This window comes from Stegodyphus dumicola, chromosome 8 (assembly GCF_044657685.1).
Source record: "Stegodyphus dumicola isolate Sdum_Otavi_A_Nest chromosome 8, ASM4465768v1".
Classification (NCBI taxonomy): Eukaryota; Metazoa; Arthropoda; class Arachnida; order Araneae; family Eresidae; genus Stegodyphus; species Stegodyphus dumicola.
In genome coordinates, this window is record NC_140775.1 from 41,280,293 (window position 1) to 41,296,159 (window position 15,867).

The following is a 15,867-nucleotide window of genomic DNA, read 5'->3' on the forward strand; positions in this document are numbered from 1 at the left end:
GCGCAACTGTTTAATTTTTTTAATTTATTATTTTTCATATTTTACGTAACAGCTAATTTATTTCAGTTTCCTTCAGAACGAAAATGGTAGTTGAAATAATCTATTTTATAGCAAAATAATGTATTTAAATTCTATTGTAAAAAGATATTTGTGGACACCTCTTTTAAATTTCTTGAATTATGAATTAAATATAACTATTTAATGACTGATTAATGACATTTCAGGTATAAAATATAGTATAAAATGCAAGACAAATGTATTCATTATTTCATTATTGAAAAAATACACATGTGAAAATTAGAGGTAGGACAGGAGTGCGGTCAATGCTCCCCCCACCAAAAAAAAAAAAAAAAATGTACAGAGTTTTTTTTCCATAGCACTTTGATTTTTACTCTAACCAGATATAACTAGAAAATAAAGCGGACATACATGCAAGAAATCTTGCTCCCCCTCCCACGAAAAAAAAAAAAAAAAAAAAAAAATCATTTACAGCTGAATTTAGCTAATTTAACAGTTAAGATCAAATTTGTGAATTATCTAAACAACTCTTTACAAGCATAATTATTTTTAAATTTATGTGACCTAATTATTATTATTAATGTGATATTCCATGTCTTTTACTTTGTATGATAGTTACATGGCTAAGGGGGGAAATACTGTACAGTAAAACTATATAAAAACTGCGAGAAAAACCCTCAGTATTGTATTACAATAAAATTAAAAGATCTCTGAGTTTTTGACATTTTTTCAAATAGCATTTTAAAATTTTAAAGCAATATGTTTTTATACATGCATTAATGAATTATCATACAAACCTCTGATCTCAAACTGGCGGCCTGCGAGCCTCATGTGGCCCTCGAAGCAATCGTATGCGGCCGTGAAGACATTTCAATTATGAATTTGTTGCAAATGTTACAAGATTTTAATTATTTAAAGTCCAAATTTACATTATTTTCATCCCATCACAAGCTAACATGAATAAAGCATCAGAAAAATCTATAAATGGAGTTAATGAATTTACAATGGGATGTAAATCTTATTCAAAGTTTGAAGATACAGATTTCAATATCTTTTAATCTTACTTGTTAGAAAATAAATCAGTTAAGCATTTTTGCACTAAGAATTTTACCTTTCTTCAAAAAATATACATTTTAACAGTTGAAAATTAATAATAAGAAAACTCTGTTGATCGATGAGCATCTACATTCCATGATGAAGATAATTTCTCATGATTTCTCTCCAAGGGTACAAACCTTTCCAAAATGAAAACCTCGTCAAGTAGTAATCAGCTGTAGCAAGAAATAAAATAATTTTATAATTATTTACATATATAAATAGGTATTTTTATTTATGCATCAAAGAAAAATTTTATAAGTAAAAAAACAACAAAAGCAGACAACAAGCAAATAAGTGTAAGCAACAAAGATGTGTTGTAGGTAACCAAACTTTGGATTTCTGAGAGAAAATCAATATAATTTGGAATTTTTTTTCTTTTGCGATATTAATATTTTTTATATATATTTTGAAAAATATTTAGTGAGCGAAATTTAAAATTTATTTAAAATATTTCTTATTTTGTTAAAAAAAAAATTGTCGCTTGTCAGCTGTTTACAGACCGCGCATGCGGCCGAGCTTGAGACCACTGAAGTAAACTTCACGTCGGTAGCATAATTAAAGCCCATGATTTTAGATTGATATATTAAATTTTTAAAACACCTTTAAAAATACTAAAATTTTGACATGCCACAACTCAGAAAAAAAAAAAAAAAAACGATTGCTGCCATTAAAATAAAAGAAACTAAGAAATATTTCAAATAAAATTTAGGAAAAAAAAATCTGAAATGTTTCAGATTTTAAATTACGTCCAAAGGGACATTTTTTTTACCGTTTTGTGAGTTACCTCTATTTAATAAATATCATGTTCTACGTGCTCAAACCATAAAATTCAGTTCAAGAGCAACATCGCAAAATAATTTCAAAATGAGCATATCTTTAGAATTTCCAATGCAGAGACTCGCGCGCTGGACTCGGCATTAGAATTCTAAAGATATGGTCATTATACATACATTAATGCAGATTCTTCATTATTTAATTTCTTTAAATATAATACAGAGCGATAATATTTGGTGGCAACAATTTGAAAAGTGATTCGCCGTTTATAGTTTTCAACGCAAAATGCCAAAACGAAATTAGTAATCCTTCAGGGCAACTTACCCCTTTGGATTACAATGGTTTTAGAATATAAAAGAATTGTAAAATAAGGGTGTTTTCCCATTAGCAACACCATCCAAGGAAAGCTTTGATGCCAAATGCAAAATAAAAATATAATTATCAAACAAAAACTATTAAGTCATCAAATTTAAGTCACCAGTGCAGTTTAGAAGATTTTTCAATATTAAATGCCGCTCTAATCATTTGACAAAATACTGGGCTTTTTTGTAAAGTGATGTCGCTAATGGAAAGGTATAAAAATCTATGCCAATAGAAAACTATTTACTTACGCATGTTCTTAAAATAAATTTAGTGATTTTTTTAATATAAAATAGATATTAACATTTTGGAAAGTTAAATGATATATTTCCTTACAATTTCTTTCTTTCTATATTGCTAAAATAAAATTTAATATAATTTATTTCCAGTCCAGTGAAAACTTTTGGGAAATGAAAAAGAGTTTGCCAATTTAAATTTACGATTCCAAAGAAGTATGCCTCAGTCGTACAGTCCAAGTACTTTAAAACGCAGTACGAGTGAGATGTATTCTTCACAGTCATAAATAGGGTTAATATAATTTTAAAAAATATTGACTTCGGAAGCTTACTGATATGTTTATATCCATATTTATCAATTGAAAATTATGTAGTCAAATAAGTAAAACCTGTACATTTTATTAATCCTGTCGTTAGTATATGAAAGTATTGTAATTTTGAAAATGATTAACCTTCATTTTCCTTAAGGCTTAAACTAACGGAATTTCGAAATGCTGTCATATTATGAACTACCCCATTTATGATTTCTTTTATTTTAATGGCAGTATTCGAACCAGCATGCATGCATGAATGAAGTGAAAATGCTGCAAAATTCGACAGAGCGTTTTAAACTTTTCTTTAATTATTTTAACCATTGCTATGTGGTAATGGCCGGAGTCCTATAAAACACGTAAATAAAGTTGTATTTTTGTGAATCCTTTTCATTATAATCAACTATTGACAAAAATGATTAATAATACTACTTGATGATAAAATGCACATAATATTTGTACTCAAAATGCTGAAGATCCTCATAACGTTTCCATGACAAGCAACAAACATTATCAGGTTAAACGTGACATTGGATTGTAGGCTAACACGAAATTAAAATGCTTAAGGGTAGTCACGACAAAGAAAAATCATTTTTGTATCTTGTGACCTAATCAAATTGTTGAAAAACGAAAATACCGTTGGTATGGTGAAAACGTAACTAAAAGATCAAATCTTTATTTTTGGAAGACAGTATTTAGTTTACTTTTTGTAGGGGTATATGATTGTGGATGAGTTTTGTTATTATTACCATTATTATTGTTTATGATAATAACTGTTATTAACATGAAAATAAAATGTTGAAAGTGATCGCAAGAAAGAATTGTAAAGAAATTACTTTTCCTTTTCTTCGGGAGCAGGAAATTTAAAAAATCAGCTGTGCGCTCGGCCGCGATTCGAACCAGGCTTCTTTCGATGCTAGTCAGATGGATTAAAAACTCACATTACGAGGAAGGCGATAATTTTTTACATTCTTCCGCATTAAAAAGACAACTAGGGAGAGAGGACGAAAACCTGTCAATCAAATCCAAATGGTGGCGATTTATCGTGCACCACATTTTAGTACGGCATCTCTTTAGAGACCAGGAATCTCCCGATACTAAACGTACTTGCTACCAATTAACCACGTGATCACGCACAAAGGAAAGCGCAACTTCACTATAACCTAATCAAATTACTGGAACATAAACACACCGCTGGCATGGTGCAAACCCGGCTAATTTATCATCATTTTATTTTCGTCAGAGGTCTGTATAGTTGATAACTAAATAGATTATGTCTGGACATTTGTACAAGAACAATTGTTTTGTTTGGGAATACGTTGTTGTCGTTGGTTTGTTTGAAGTGACTAAATTGTCATTATTTACTCTCAAATTTTGTCCCACGTGGAAATGTTTTCCAGAAAACTTGAAAAGTTTTCATAATTTTTAGTTTAAATGAAATTATTTAATGAATAATTAAACATGTTAAAATTATTTGAAAGAAATGTTAGGCTAAGAATTTATTATTTAGCTGTCAGTATACTTAAATTGCGGTAACAAACTTTAGCTTTAAGATAAAAAATAAATATAAATCTGCGTTTTATCTTTTATATTATTATTATTGTTTGTTATATTTTGATAAAAGTTTAATGAGATGAATTTAAAATTTATTGAAAATATTTTCTGTTTTGTTATTAACTTCTCATTATGAAAAACAAAAAAAAGAAAGGAGGGTAAAGAAAAAAAATTCTGACCAGTCAATTGTTTTTAGATCGTGCATGTGGTCCGCATGCAGTTTGAGTTTGAGCCCACTGCATTACGTCCCATACGCACTGATAAGGAAACAAAAACTAATAAAGAAAGGAAACTATATTAATCATTGCATCTCGAGACATTCGGAGGTGTAAAATAACATGAACGACACCAGTGTTGCCAGATATTTGCCAAGGAATTACGGATCGGCGTTGCCAAACTTACCGATTTTTCCTTGATAATTATGTTACAAGTTTTATTTTTTACTTCCTTGTAAAAAGTAAAAACGTGTCTTATATGAAGTAAAGGAAGTATTGTAATCGCGAAAAATTTCAGGTATCATATTTCAGCCGAAAGGATCAGTTTTGACCACTTTCGAAACCGTTTGAGCGATGTTTTTGCATGGTATCTGTACGTACGGACAGAGTAAAGGATTCTTTTTCCCAAAACGGATTATAAAAAAGGTTTAAAATGGATTCAGAAGATACCTTTTTCGTGATGTCTGTACGCAGGTATATGCATTCTGCATAACTCAAGAACGAGTAGCCTCAGAACGTTGACGTTTTCTTAATGGAACTGCCCATAACATGTAATTGCACATTTCCCGTTTTACTTGCAATCGGCCGCACGAAGAGTATATATATATATATACGTATATAAGTATATGTTACCGTGAAAGACCGAACCTGGAAGAAAGTCTCGACTTTCACCGGAGAATGTCAACATTCACCAAATACGTCGGTGAAAGATCGAATATTGCATTACATTTTTGTACATATGGACCCTCACCGGTGTATGTCGACAATCACAGATATGCTCTGGTGTAGGTCGAAAAGAGAGGAGTAGACAAAGAGGCGACTAGCTGTTTCCCGCAAATCCTTTGTTCTGGTGGGAGTCAATCAGTCTTATGCAAGGTTTGATGGTGAGAACAACGTTTTCTTAATTTTTTTTCGATACCCTAATTTATACTGAATGGATACTGCAGTGAATCGTGATCTTTTTATTGAAAAGTTAAATGCATTAATTGCGGGTAAACGAGTAAACAATTGTTTTTTTCTCAAGAAAAGTACTCTAAAATACTTTCTGAAGTGGTTTCTGCTAAAACTTAGTGCAACACATCTTTGGATTACAGACGATTAAAACGTTTTGACGTTTTAAAAATTAATGATGAAGAGAAGTGAATTGTACCATTAAAACCAGGAGAAACGAATATACAATATTATGTTACCAATTAGGAATTGTTCAGTATATTATACGAAACTCACTCCAGAATAGGCCACGGAGGAAGAACACGTATGCTTAAAGAGTTTCAAATTAAATACAAAAGTTGTAATGTTGTAATGTTGTATTTAAATTTATGCAAACAGTGTCAAATGAAACACAGTGCACCTAAGAAAAGGTATTGTTGTGAAACCAATGATCAGTTCTGAGTTAAACTCAAGACGTCAAGTTGATCTGATAGATCTGCAGTCAAACAGAGATGGCGAATATAAGTTCATAATTGTGTATCAAGATCATTTAACTAACTTTGTTCAGCTACGACCTTTGAAACTAAGAGAGCTAATATTTTTAACATTTGGTGCTCCAGCAATATTGCAATCAGGTAATGGTAGAGAATTCAGTAATCAAATCATATCCGAAATATGCGCTATGTGGAAAGATGTTAAGATAGTTCATGTAAAGCCTCGTCACAGTCAAACACAAGGCTCAGTTGAAAGGGCCAATCAGGATATACAGAATATGCTAACTGCATGCATGAACGATAACGATACAAATAAAGGGACAGAAGGTTTACCTTTTCTTCAATTTGCCAAGAACGCTACATGCCACGAAGAAATACGCCAAAGTCCTTATGACGCCATGTTTGGCATTAAAGCAAAAAGAGGCATAGCATCGTCTTTTTTGCCTAGCGAACAAATCGCAAATATCGAAACCGAAGAACAATTCCAAGAAATTGTCAATACTTTTGAAACCGAAGAAGAAACTGGTAATACTTCTGAAAAAAAAAATTAAGCGGTGGTCATACCGAAACACCATATTCCGAAGAAAAATATTGAAGAGGACTTGCAATCTACCACGTCTTCACATCAAGTTCTGACTAAAAAACACGAGTTAATTTCTATAAAAAGAGCGGCTGCGAAAGAGAATCTTCAACTGCAAGCAACAAAAATGTTACGAACCTCACAAAAGCAATTTCCTCCTGCTCAAATTGTTGATACTGTACAAGTCCCTGATGTCGACCGTGGTCGTACAGATAACCGAAATGTGTTAGCGGTTGTTGTTGGAATAGAAGACTCCGACTTCTATAAACTTGCATTAAAAAATGGTACCCTCAAGCAGCTTTACACACATAATCAGTTCGTAATTTGTAAATAAAAGTTACTTTACATAGATGAGATTTATTTTCAAGAATTGTCGCTGAGAGAAGCAGCTGCAGCTAATTCGAGAAGCGGTGAGCAAGGCTATACACGCTGTCATTGCAAAAGAAAGTGTTCCACAAATAAATGCAGTTGTAAAAGCAAGGGCCTCTTGTGGAATTCAAAGTGCCATAATAGTTTAAGTTGTTGCAATAAATAAGATTTGAATTACATAATTTAGTAAGTTTTTTATTACTATTATTTTATTTTCTCATTTAGAACGTACGGTATAATTAAGTTTTAAACTTATATTATTTTCCTTTCTCATTTTGAATGTACTGTGTGTTTTAAGTTCTTATATTCTTAAGTTCTCATTTTAAGTCTCAAGTGCGTTTTTTCACGACTGAATTACGGAGAAGAAAATATAATATTCTTATATGTTCAACATTTACCATTAGTACATGGTGAATGTCGACATTTACCTGTGTAAGTCAGAAATAAGAGTATTTGGAAAATATTTCGGACATATAGCAAGCGGCTATGTGAATGTTGACATTCACCGGTGAAAGTCGACATTCTCCAAACATTTTCTCTACATTTCGGTGTTTCACCGTAACATATGTAATTTATCATTAGAAAGCGTTTAAATACCATCTATATATATATATATACTCATTCTGTTACCCGTCTCGGCGAGCTCAGTTTCTATATTCTTATAAATTGGTAAATTGTGCTTTTTTTGCTTTAACAGTGATTGAATTATGTAGCTCTTATGTTTCGTTAAGGTTTTTATGGCTTTAGTTAACCGACATGCAATAATTGTAGAATTATCAAAAATTTAAAAGTGGAGCTAAGCTTAACAAAGCAGCTATTTATTTACATTTAAAACTCTTAGTAAAAGAGGGAATTAAGTCAGTTTCTGCACCACTCAATGTCTTTTTGCCGAGTGGGACCAAAATTAAACTTTCAGTTTTATGCGCTGAAAAAGTTGACCGCTCCAGAATTACTTTTTTTTGCTTGGAATCTTTAATTATATTTGTAATTTTTTTTAATGTTTTAAACTGAATTTTGGTGTTTTATGTTTTGCTGTACGCATTTTTAACTAAGATGTTTTGAGTTTTTACGTATTTTTGCCTTGGCGCAAAGTACTGAATTAATTGAATGAGAAATATATCTCTAATGAAATTCGAGGAAATAAGTTTAAACGAAATGCAGCCAAAATGTATATAATTTAATAGGCATACAAGGAAGTCATATTGTGTTCACATCAGATTTTTTAAAATTAATGTGCATGTTCTTTACTGCAGATTTGTAATCAAACAAAAGTGTTATTGTTATTTATTTTCAGTTTATATATTTTATGTATTTTTCAATATTCGTTTCATATTTATGTTTTATAATTTATTTTTATATATTATACCTTATTTTCGGAACTTGATGAGCCACGGGTTGCCGAGGCCTGTGTGCTTGTTCCACTCTTGGTTAGTTCTTTTTTCCTAAAAGCCAAATTCTTGGTTCTGTGTGATGTTCCATTCTTCATTTATTCTTTTTCATGAGAGCCAACTGGTTCTTTCGTTTTTACAAATATAATTGAAGCATAAAATGACGAAAATGCTGGAAGATCGAAAGAAAACTGTATAGGAAAAAATAAAGAGGGAGAATATTATGAACTTTAAATTATATGCGAACCGATAAAAATATTGTAATCGGTGTAAATATCCATTCAAGAAAACGTCTAATGAATTCAGTGTTCCGGAAATGTTTTTTTACAGAAAATTCGTCATTTTGTACAATTTGCCGATCATGTTAGAACACATTCTTTAAGGTTTCTTTTCCTAACAATCACAAATCTTATAACATATACCAGATTTCTGGCAGTCCGCCAGCTCCAGTGATAATTTAGTAAGAAACCTTTCAGAACGTATCTTCTGGCTTTTGTTCTAAAAGAACTTCCATCAATCTTTCAGGAAGCGAAACTTTTGTTATTACATGCGATGCAACATCAGCTACAATGTCCGTTGGCTTTTTTCTTTCCCTATGCATACCTGGCAGAACTAATGGAGCAAAAATAGAAAAGGACATTTCTTTTGCTGTTCTTAATTCATGAGATATCGGATTTAATAATAACTGATTATATGTGTTGTTCAGTTAAACAGACGTTAGTTATTAATAGTGTGTTAATAATTGTATTTATCTCAGTATGTTATAAAATTAATTAGCCTTTAATTATGTATGTAAGATCTTCTGAATTCCGTATGCTTGCTTTTTCTTGTGCGTTTTATCAAAAGTGATATATTTTGCAATTTCATCTACCTAATCTGTAAAATAATCTATATATTTTATAAAGCTATACCTACATTCTAACCCCAACGGATCCTTGGCCATTTTTGAAACCTGTAATTTTAAAACCATTTCAAATTTGCTTTATACTACGCTGTTTGAAAAATAAATATTCTTTTAGTTTCGTTTATGGATTTTTAGCATAAAGTCACATTTTACTTATACTGCTATAGATTTTAAACATTCCTTGGAGTTCATAAAACTGTCAATTCTATTATCCTCATAAATATAATCCTAGTCCGTTTGCTATTTTTCCTTGCATAGCTTGGAGATTTGGTGAAACAGTTTCTGAGATACCTGAGACAAAACAGTTTGGTGAAACAGTTTCTGAGATACCTGAGACAGTTCTGAGTTTCTGAGACAAAATTTAAGTATTCATAACTGAGTTCTGTACAATTTAATGAAAAAAATGTCAAGTATTTGGTGTTGTGCATTTTCAGTAGTCTTATGATTAAATGAAAAAGAGAGAGTTTTGGAAATATAATGCACAAAAGTGACAATAAGTACCTTTGTGTAAATTGTATTAATAAAGCAAAATAGTAATGTATAAAATTCAGTTGTTTGGGGGATCGAAATTATTAATTTACTGAAAACAACTTTATTTATTTGAATTATGCATATAAAAGTAATTTATCTGCGGTTAGATAAGTACTTTCATTTTTGCAGAACGGGCATTAAATGAAGAGTATAGCATATTTGATGTGAGGAAAACTATTTAATTTAATTATTACATGATTAAAAAGGGATTATTCAATAAAACATTTATGTATTAAATCTTAAATTCTAAATAATATTTATAGTCTTGTTCCGTTATGCATTTATAATCATATCTAATACAGTAAGCTAATGCATATTCTTTCTAAATCACGTGATTCTTATGCGTAGATAAATTTCTGGGCATCCTAAATAGAGCATCAAAGAAGGGAGCGTATAAACTGTATGAGATTTGCATCATGTGTATGCCGTGAAGGAGTATGCAAATGATTACGATTTCAGTTCACACTCACATCAAGGCAACTGCAGCGCTCCTTACAATCTGTATATAAAGAGAGGAAAGATTGTCGTTCTGAATAACGAGAATTGTTGTTTCGTGAGATATTTGCGTGTGCAGCTTCAGTATGCCTCATAGAAAAACACGGGCATAATTCGAGAACGTTTTTGAGTTCTATCGAGGCAGAATCGTTACATACAGAGATTGCGGCTTATCCTTCCGGTCAATCTGTCATCGTGTCGAGCGTAGCCAATAAACAGTCATGTGAATATGGAATCGGTGAATGCAGGAATCAACGACTAACGGACAGGAGCAATTGTAACCGCCTCTTTGCACTGCTCCCCAGGGAAGTAGGTGTATTGTACGCGTGGCCCTGATGGAGACCATGCCATATTTGCAATCATATCACAAAGAATACGGCCTGTAACACCGCAGCTGGTGTCTGCACGGACAGTCTGGCGTCGTTTACGGTACAATGGACTGTCCGTTAATCGTCCATTGCTTCGCTTATTTTCAGCTTGAAATTACAGGCTTTTGCGTTTGCAGTGGTGCACTGAACGGCGAAGACAGGCATCCGAATAGTATATATGGCATTGTGTTTTCAGACGAACACTCTTCTCCCTGCAGTACCACGATCGTCGCATTAGACTGTGGAGACACAGTGAAGAGAAGCTGCTCGGCTGTTGTGTTATGCATCGTCATACTGGTCCTGCACCTGGTGTTAGAGTGTGATGTAGTACTGAATTCTACTCCCGCATCCCTTACTAAGCATTATCGATACAATTACCAGCCAACGCTATATCTCTGAGGTTTTGAAACATGTTCCCCTTCCTTACCTTCAGGGCTTGCCTGCGGCCGTATTTCAACAGGACAATGCGAGAACACATGTTACACGCTGTGTTCGAACTTTCTTAGCCGCTCCATATTGCATTGAAACCCTGGTCGGCCAGTTCTCCAGATCTTTAACCCATCGAACATGTCTGGTCAGTGACTGGAGAAGGCCTGCCGCAGTTGCAGCTGCACCATTTGAACTTTGGTTACATGTGGAGGTAGCATGGCCTGCCATTCCCCACCATTACATCCAGCTTCTGCCGAAAACAACGTCGACGGAAACGATGCGGAGAAAACTACGCAAGGCGAAAACGTCGTGGTACAAAACATCGTGGAAGAAAGAAAGCAAAGAGAAAATATCGCAGTTCTAAAACATCGTGGTAAAAGATAGCGTTATCAAAAAAAAAAAAAAAAAAAAAAAAGCGGCTCAAAAACTTTGCAGTTTAAAAACATCGTTGTCGAAAATGTCGTAGTAAAAAATAAATTACCATGTAAGATTCCAAACCTAGAAGTTACTGCAATGTGTCTGGAACGTTGAGAACGTAAGCGAATAATCGCTTAGTTCAAAGAATTAGAAACATAAACGTACGAAGCGTTAATTACCCTTTATTATTCAAAATAAATTTAACAGACTACTCCTTCTGGGAATTACAATGAAGCTTCCACTTAAGCTTGAACTCAGGAATAATAAGCAATAAAACTAAAAAGATATAGTCGAAGCTATCAGGATTTTAACAGAGTTGGCCCCTTAACGCTAACTAACGGTGAAGCTATCAAAGACCTAAAGTACGGCCGAGCGTAATAATAGCTTAAGAGAGAGAGAGTAGCCTAAAGGGCGAACGCACGCTGCATAGAATCTCTGGCTCTCTAATCAGTAGAACTTCGCAGTTCTCTCTAGTCAGTAGAACTTTGCAGTTAAATACTTCTTCTCCTCATTTGCATTTGACCGCGATTCTGGAAATACGTTCTGGCCGGAAGCTGAAATTCAGAGAGGACAGGAAAGTAACTTTTAACTCAAAATTAACTGTTAGAGAAATTAAGATAAACCTTACAACCTCAAATCATCGCATGGCGATAACATCACACACATGCGTTTTTTGAAAGCTGTAAAGGCATTTTCACATGACTTAAGAGCGCAAGAAGGAAAGAGGGATATTTTTACTTTTATTATATTTCATATTTTTGAATGAACTAATAAATTTTTGCTGAAAATTTAAGAAGGAAACTTAAGCATTTAAAAATTCAAAATGAATAGAAAATTAATGCAACTTATAGCACTTAATAGAATTTTAAATTCACATAGTTAATTAACAAAGGTAATTAATAAATTAATTATTTTAATAAAATTTTACTCAGAATTTTGCATGAAAAATACAGCCTAAATATGCTTAGAAAAAGGAAGATAATCAACTACATAAGGTTACCTCTATAATATTGCTTAGTTAATTATCAGATTCTTTTCTTTCACGTTTGTTAATCTGAAATTGTTTTTGTGAAAATTATATCTTGTTTTTTCTCCGTTTATTCTTAAAATGTCGTTAACATTTCTTGCGCTTCCAAATCTTTATTCAATTATGCATTTACAACTTTTAAAACCTGAAAAACGCATGTGTGCGATGTTTTGCAGGTGCTTTTTTTTACCAGTATATTTTTGACGACGATATTTTTAAACTGCGAAGTTTTTTAACCCTTTATTTTCGACAACGATATTTTATACCACAATGTTTTTTTCTTTGCTTTCTTCCACGATGTTTTGTACCACGAAGTTTTCGACTTGCATTGTCACCGTTCAGTTTTCGTCCACAATGTTTTCCGCCGTAACCAATGCATCCAAAGTCTCTTTCACTCAATGCAGTGATATATAGCAGCAGTTATTGACAAACGGGGATGCAACATTCATTACTGATTTTTCTCGTTTTCTCACATCGTAAACGGCTGCGTTTCAAATCAATTGACATTGATACTATGTGCAATCTCTGAAATAAATTTGGCTCCGATATCTTTTGCCCATCTTCGTTTTACGTTTTGGATGGGCAGCAGTGTGTGTTTAACGCTGTTAACTAAGGATTAAGTTTGAAATAAATAATAAATTAAAGTTTAATTAAAAGAATATTTCTAATTTTTTTATTTGCATAGTTTGCTGCAGTACTCCTGTAATATGACTAGCAGTTATTTTTCTGTGATAACAGACAACTGATTTCATCCCGCCTGTTCCAATCGTTCACCTTTCAACTTATTTATGTCATGTTTTTTAACCTTTTTTACCTCTCATGCTTTTCTATGATGAAATCAGTTTAGGCAATTCAGATAGAGGTTTTGTCTACTGAGAAAATAGGACATATTCATATGTTTTGATTTCATATGCTTAACTTAGATAGGCAGAAAATTTTTTAATTTGGTGTTTTGAGAAAAAAATTAATCCAACGGTTATTCAAAGCATAAGATATGCCAGTAAAGCATCGAATAACAGTGCTTTGGAAACTGGCTGTTCGCCAGATCACGTGGAATTGGCGTTAAGGGTCTTATGTATATTGAAGTAACAGCACTTGGTATGTCATATAAATGCTAAATACCCAGGCAGCTTAAAGTAATATAACGACTGCGAAATAATGGAAAGGTTCCTCTAGGGTTCTCCAACAACAAAATTAGTGTTGGTTAATTCCTGAACTCGTTGCTACTGTTTTTTAACCTCAAAGCCCTTGCTTTAACAGTATCATGGTTTTTGTACCTGTGAGAAGTATTAACTGCTCTGTATAAGATTTGAAAGCTAAGTGATAGTTTTATAATAAAATTGCATTTGGATTCTTGCGGATGTCACAGTGTAAAAAGAATCTCAAGTTGTACTGACATTATTTAACGTAGAAAAAGAAGTAATTTAAAAATTTAAGAACTTACTGTGTGCCAGTTACTCAACGTAAGCGTTTTGCAAAAGGTTTCTATCAGTATTAATTTGCGGAGCTTTACATTAGGTATTATACTGTAGTCTTGCTAGATTTATGTTTTGAATACTAATCCTGCAAATGGTAAACTAGTGCTAAATTACTTCCGCCTTGCTGTAACGGACACTTAGTAAATCTGGAGCCGAAAATGTAACAGGTTTGCGAATTCTGCGGTTCCCGTGGCAACCACAGAAAAGGATGACAGCCATTGACGCAGACTGAATATTGACTTTCCATTATAGCGATGGCTTTTCCGCTTTAATAGGAAAATTCTTTTTGTTTAAGTATTCAACTAAAGTGTGAGTGTTCCAAAGGGATGATAATGTTGACTTTTAAGATGCTCGATCTTGCCAAGTTGTGTTACGCCAAATCAGGAATTTTATATTTATCTTTACAAGTGAATGAAAGAGCTACTTAATTAAGATTGACAGCAACAGAATACCAAATATGTGTACACAATGTTACGTATTATCACTTATATCACGTTTAGTTTGCTTTCTTGAAAAAAAAATTCGATTCATTATCGCTGCCAAGCTTTAGAGATGTGTTCGAAACAACGTCTTTTAAGTTTATTTCACATTACTTCTAAACATTTTACAGCTGCATTTCGGTTTCAAAACACATATTCCCAAGGTCTTTTTCAATTACAGAATACATTAAAATATGTATGAATTATCATGTGGCTGAGGTGCTGGGACAATGCTGGAAACATGTGGTCACTTGCGCTGTCTTGATAAAGCTTCATTTGATTTTCCTACAAGTTAGGGACTGTTTCTGTAAGTTGGTGTGTCTTGGACTATGATTCTTCATAAAAAATTACTATTCAAGAATCATTACTATTAGCGTCACTCTAGAAATGTTTCGTTCATTTTTAAATCATTGAAAACGTGCATCAACAGAATACTGTCGAAGCTTCATACACTGCTTGAAGCATTTTATAACATTTTGCGCTTGTTTTGCATTGGTGGAAGTGCATATAAATGACATGATAGGACATATAAATATCGGACATGGTTCAAAGTGAGAAAAAGAAAACATTTGTATTGTATTGAATCGCCAAATAAAAGCTAAGCAGTTTGTTTTTGAGTGAAACACTTTGGAAATTACTTTTCAACCCGATGTTCTTATTCCAAATGCGCCTAGAACTAACTCTACAGCACCTTATATATATTTGACGGAAAATAGTGGAGTTTTTTCCTTGAACAGTCTACAAACTAGAAAAAAAATTATGTGTGTCCTAAGAAATATGAATTAATCTCGAAGTCATCTTAGTCATACGAAAAAGAAAATGATGAAAGGGTAGATAATCTCTTTACGTTAATGCTTTCTGTCTCAAACATATCTTTGTATGAAGGTTTTGAGATTTTTTTAATCGCATTTTTTTAGATCTTGTTAATTCAACGGACTTAGCTCTATTTGACTATATGACACATAATTTTTTTTCTAGTTTTTTTTAATTTAATACTTACCCTGTACGGTGTGAATGAAGCATTCACGATCCTAAAGCTAACACCACAGGAGTTTCATATGAGAGGACCTCTTCGACGGAATGTTTTCTGAACTAAAAACCTTCTGCAGACGGGTGTGTCATATATGCATCAGTTCCAACTGTCAGTAGCAGCCGGGTTATGCACTGGTGCAACACACCGTCTCCAAGGTGAGTTGCACTAAGCGGCATTTCGTAAGAGGATTAGCTGCTGATGCATATATGATACACCCGTCCTGAAGTGGTTTAAATATAATTTCGCGAATTTTTGCCAACCACCATTCTGTGCTCTTTGTCATCGTGCAGCAGTACATAGATTCTTAGGAAGTTATTTAGATTAAAACCAGATTGATAAATTAGAGTATATATTTATTGAACATCAGTCTCATTATTAA

General features: G+C 32.8%; 1 protein-coding gene across 6 annotated transcripts in view; it reads left to right on the forward strand.

The window, feature by feature from the left end:
- Positions 1–15,867, forward strand: part of LOC118183318 (uncharacterized) — a 466,396-nt gene that overhangs the window by 247,952 nt on the left and 202,577 nt on the right. The window lies entirely within an intron of this gene.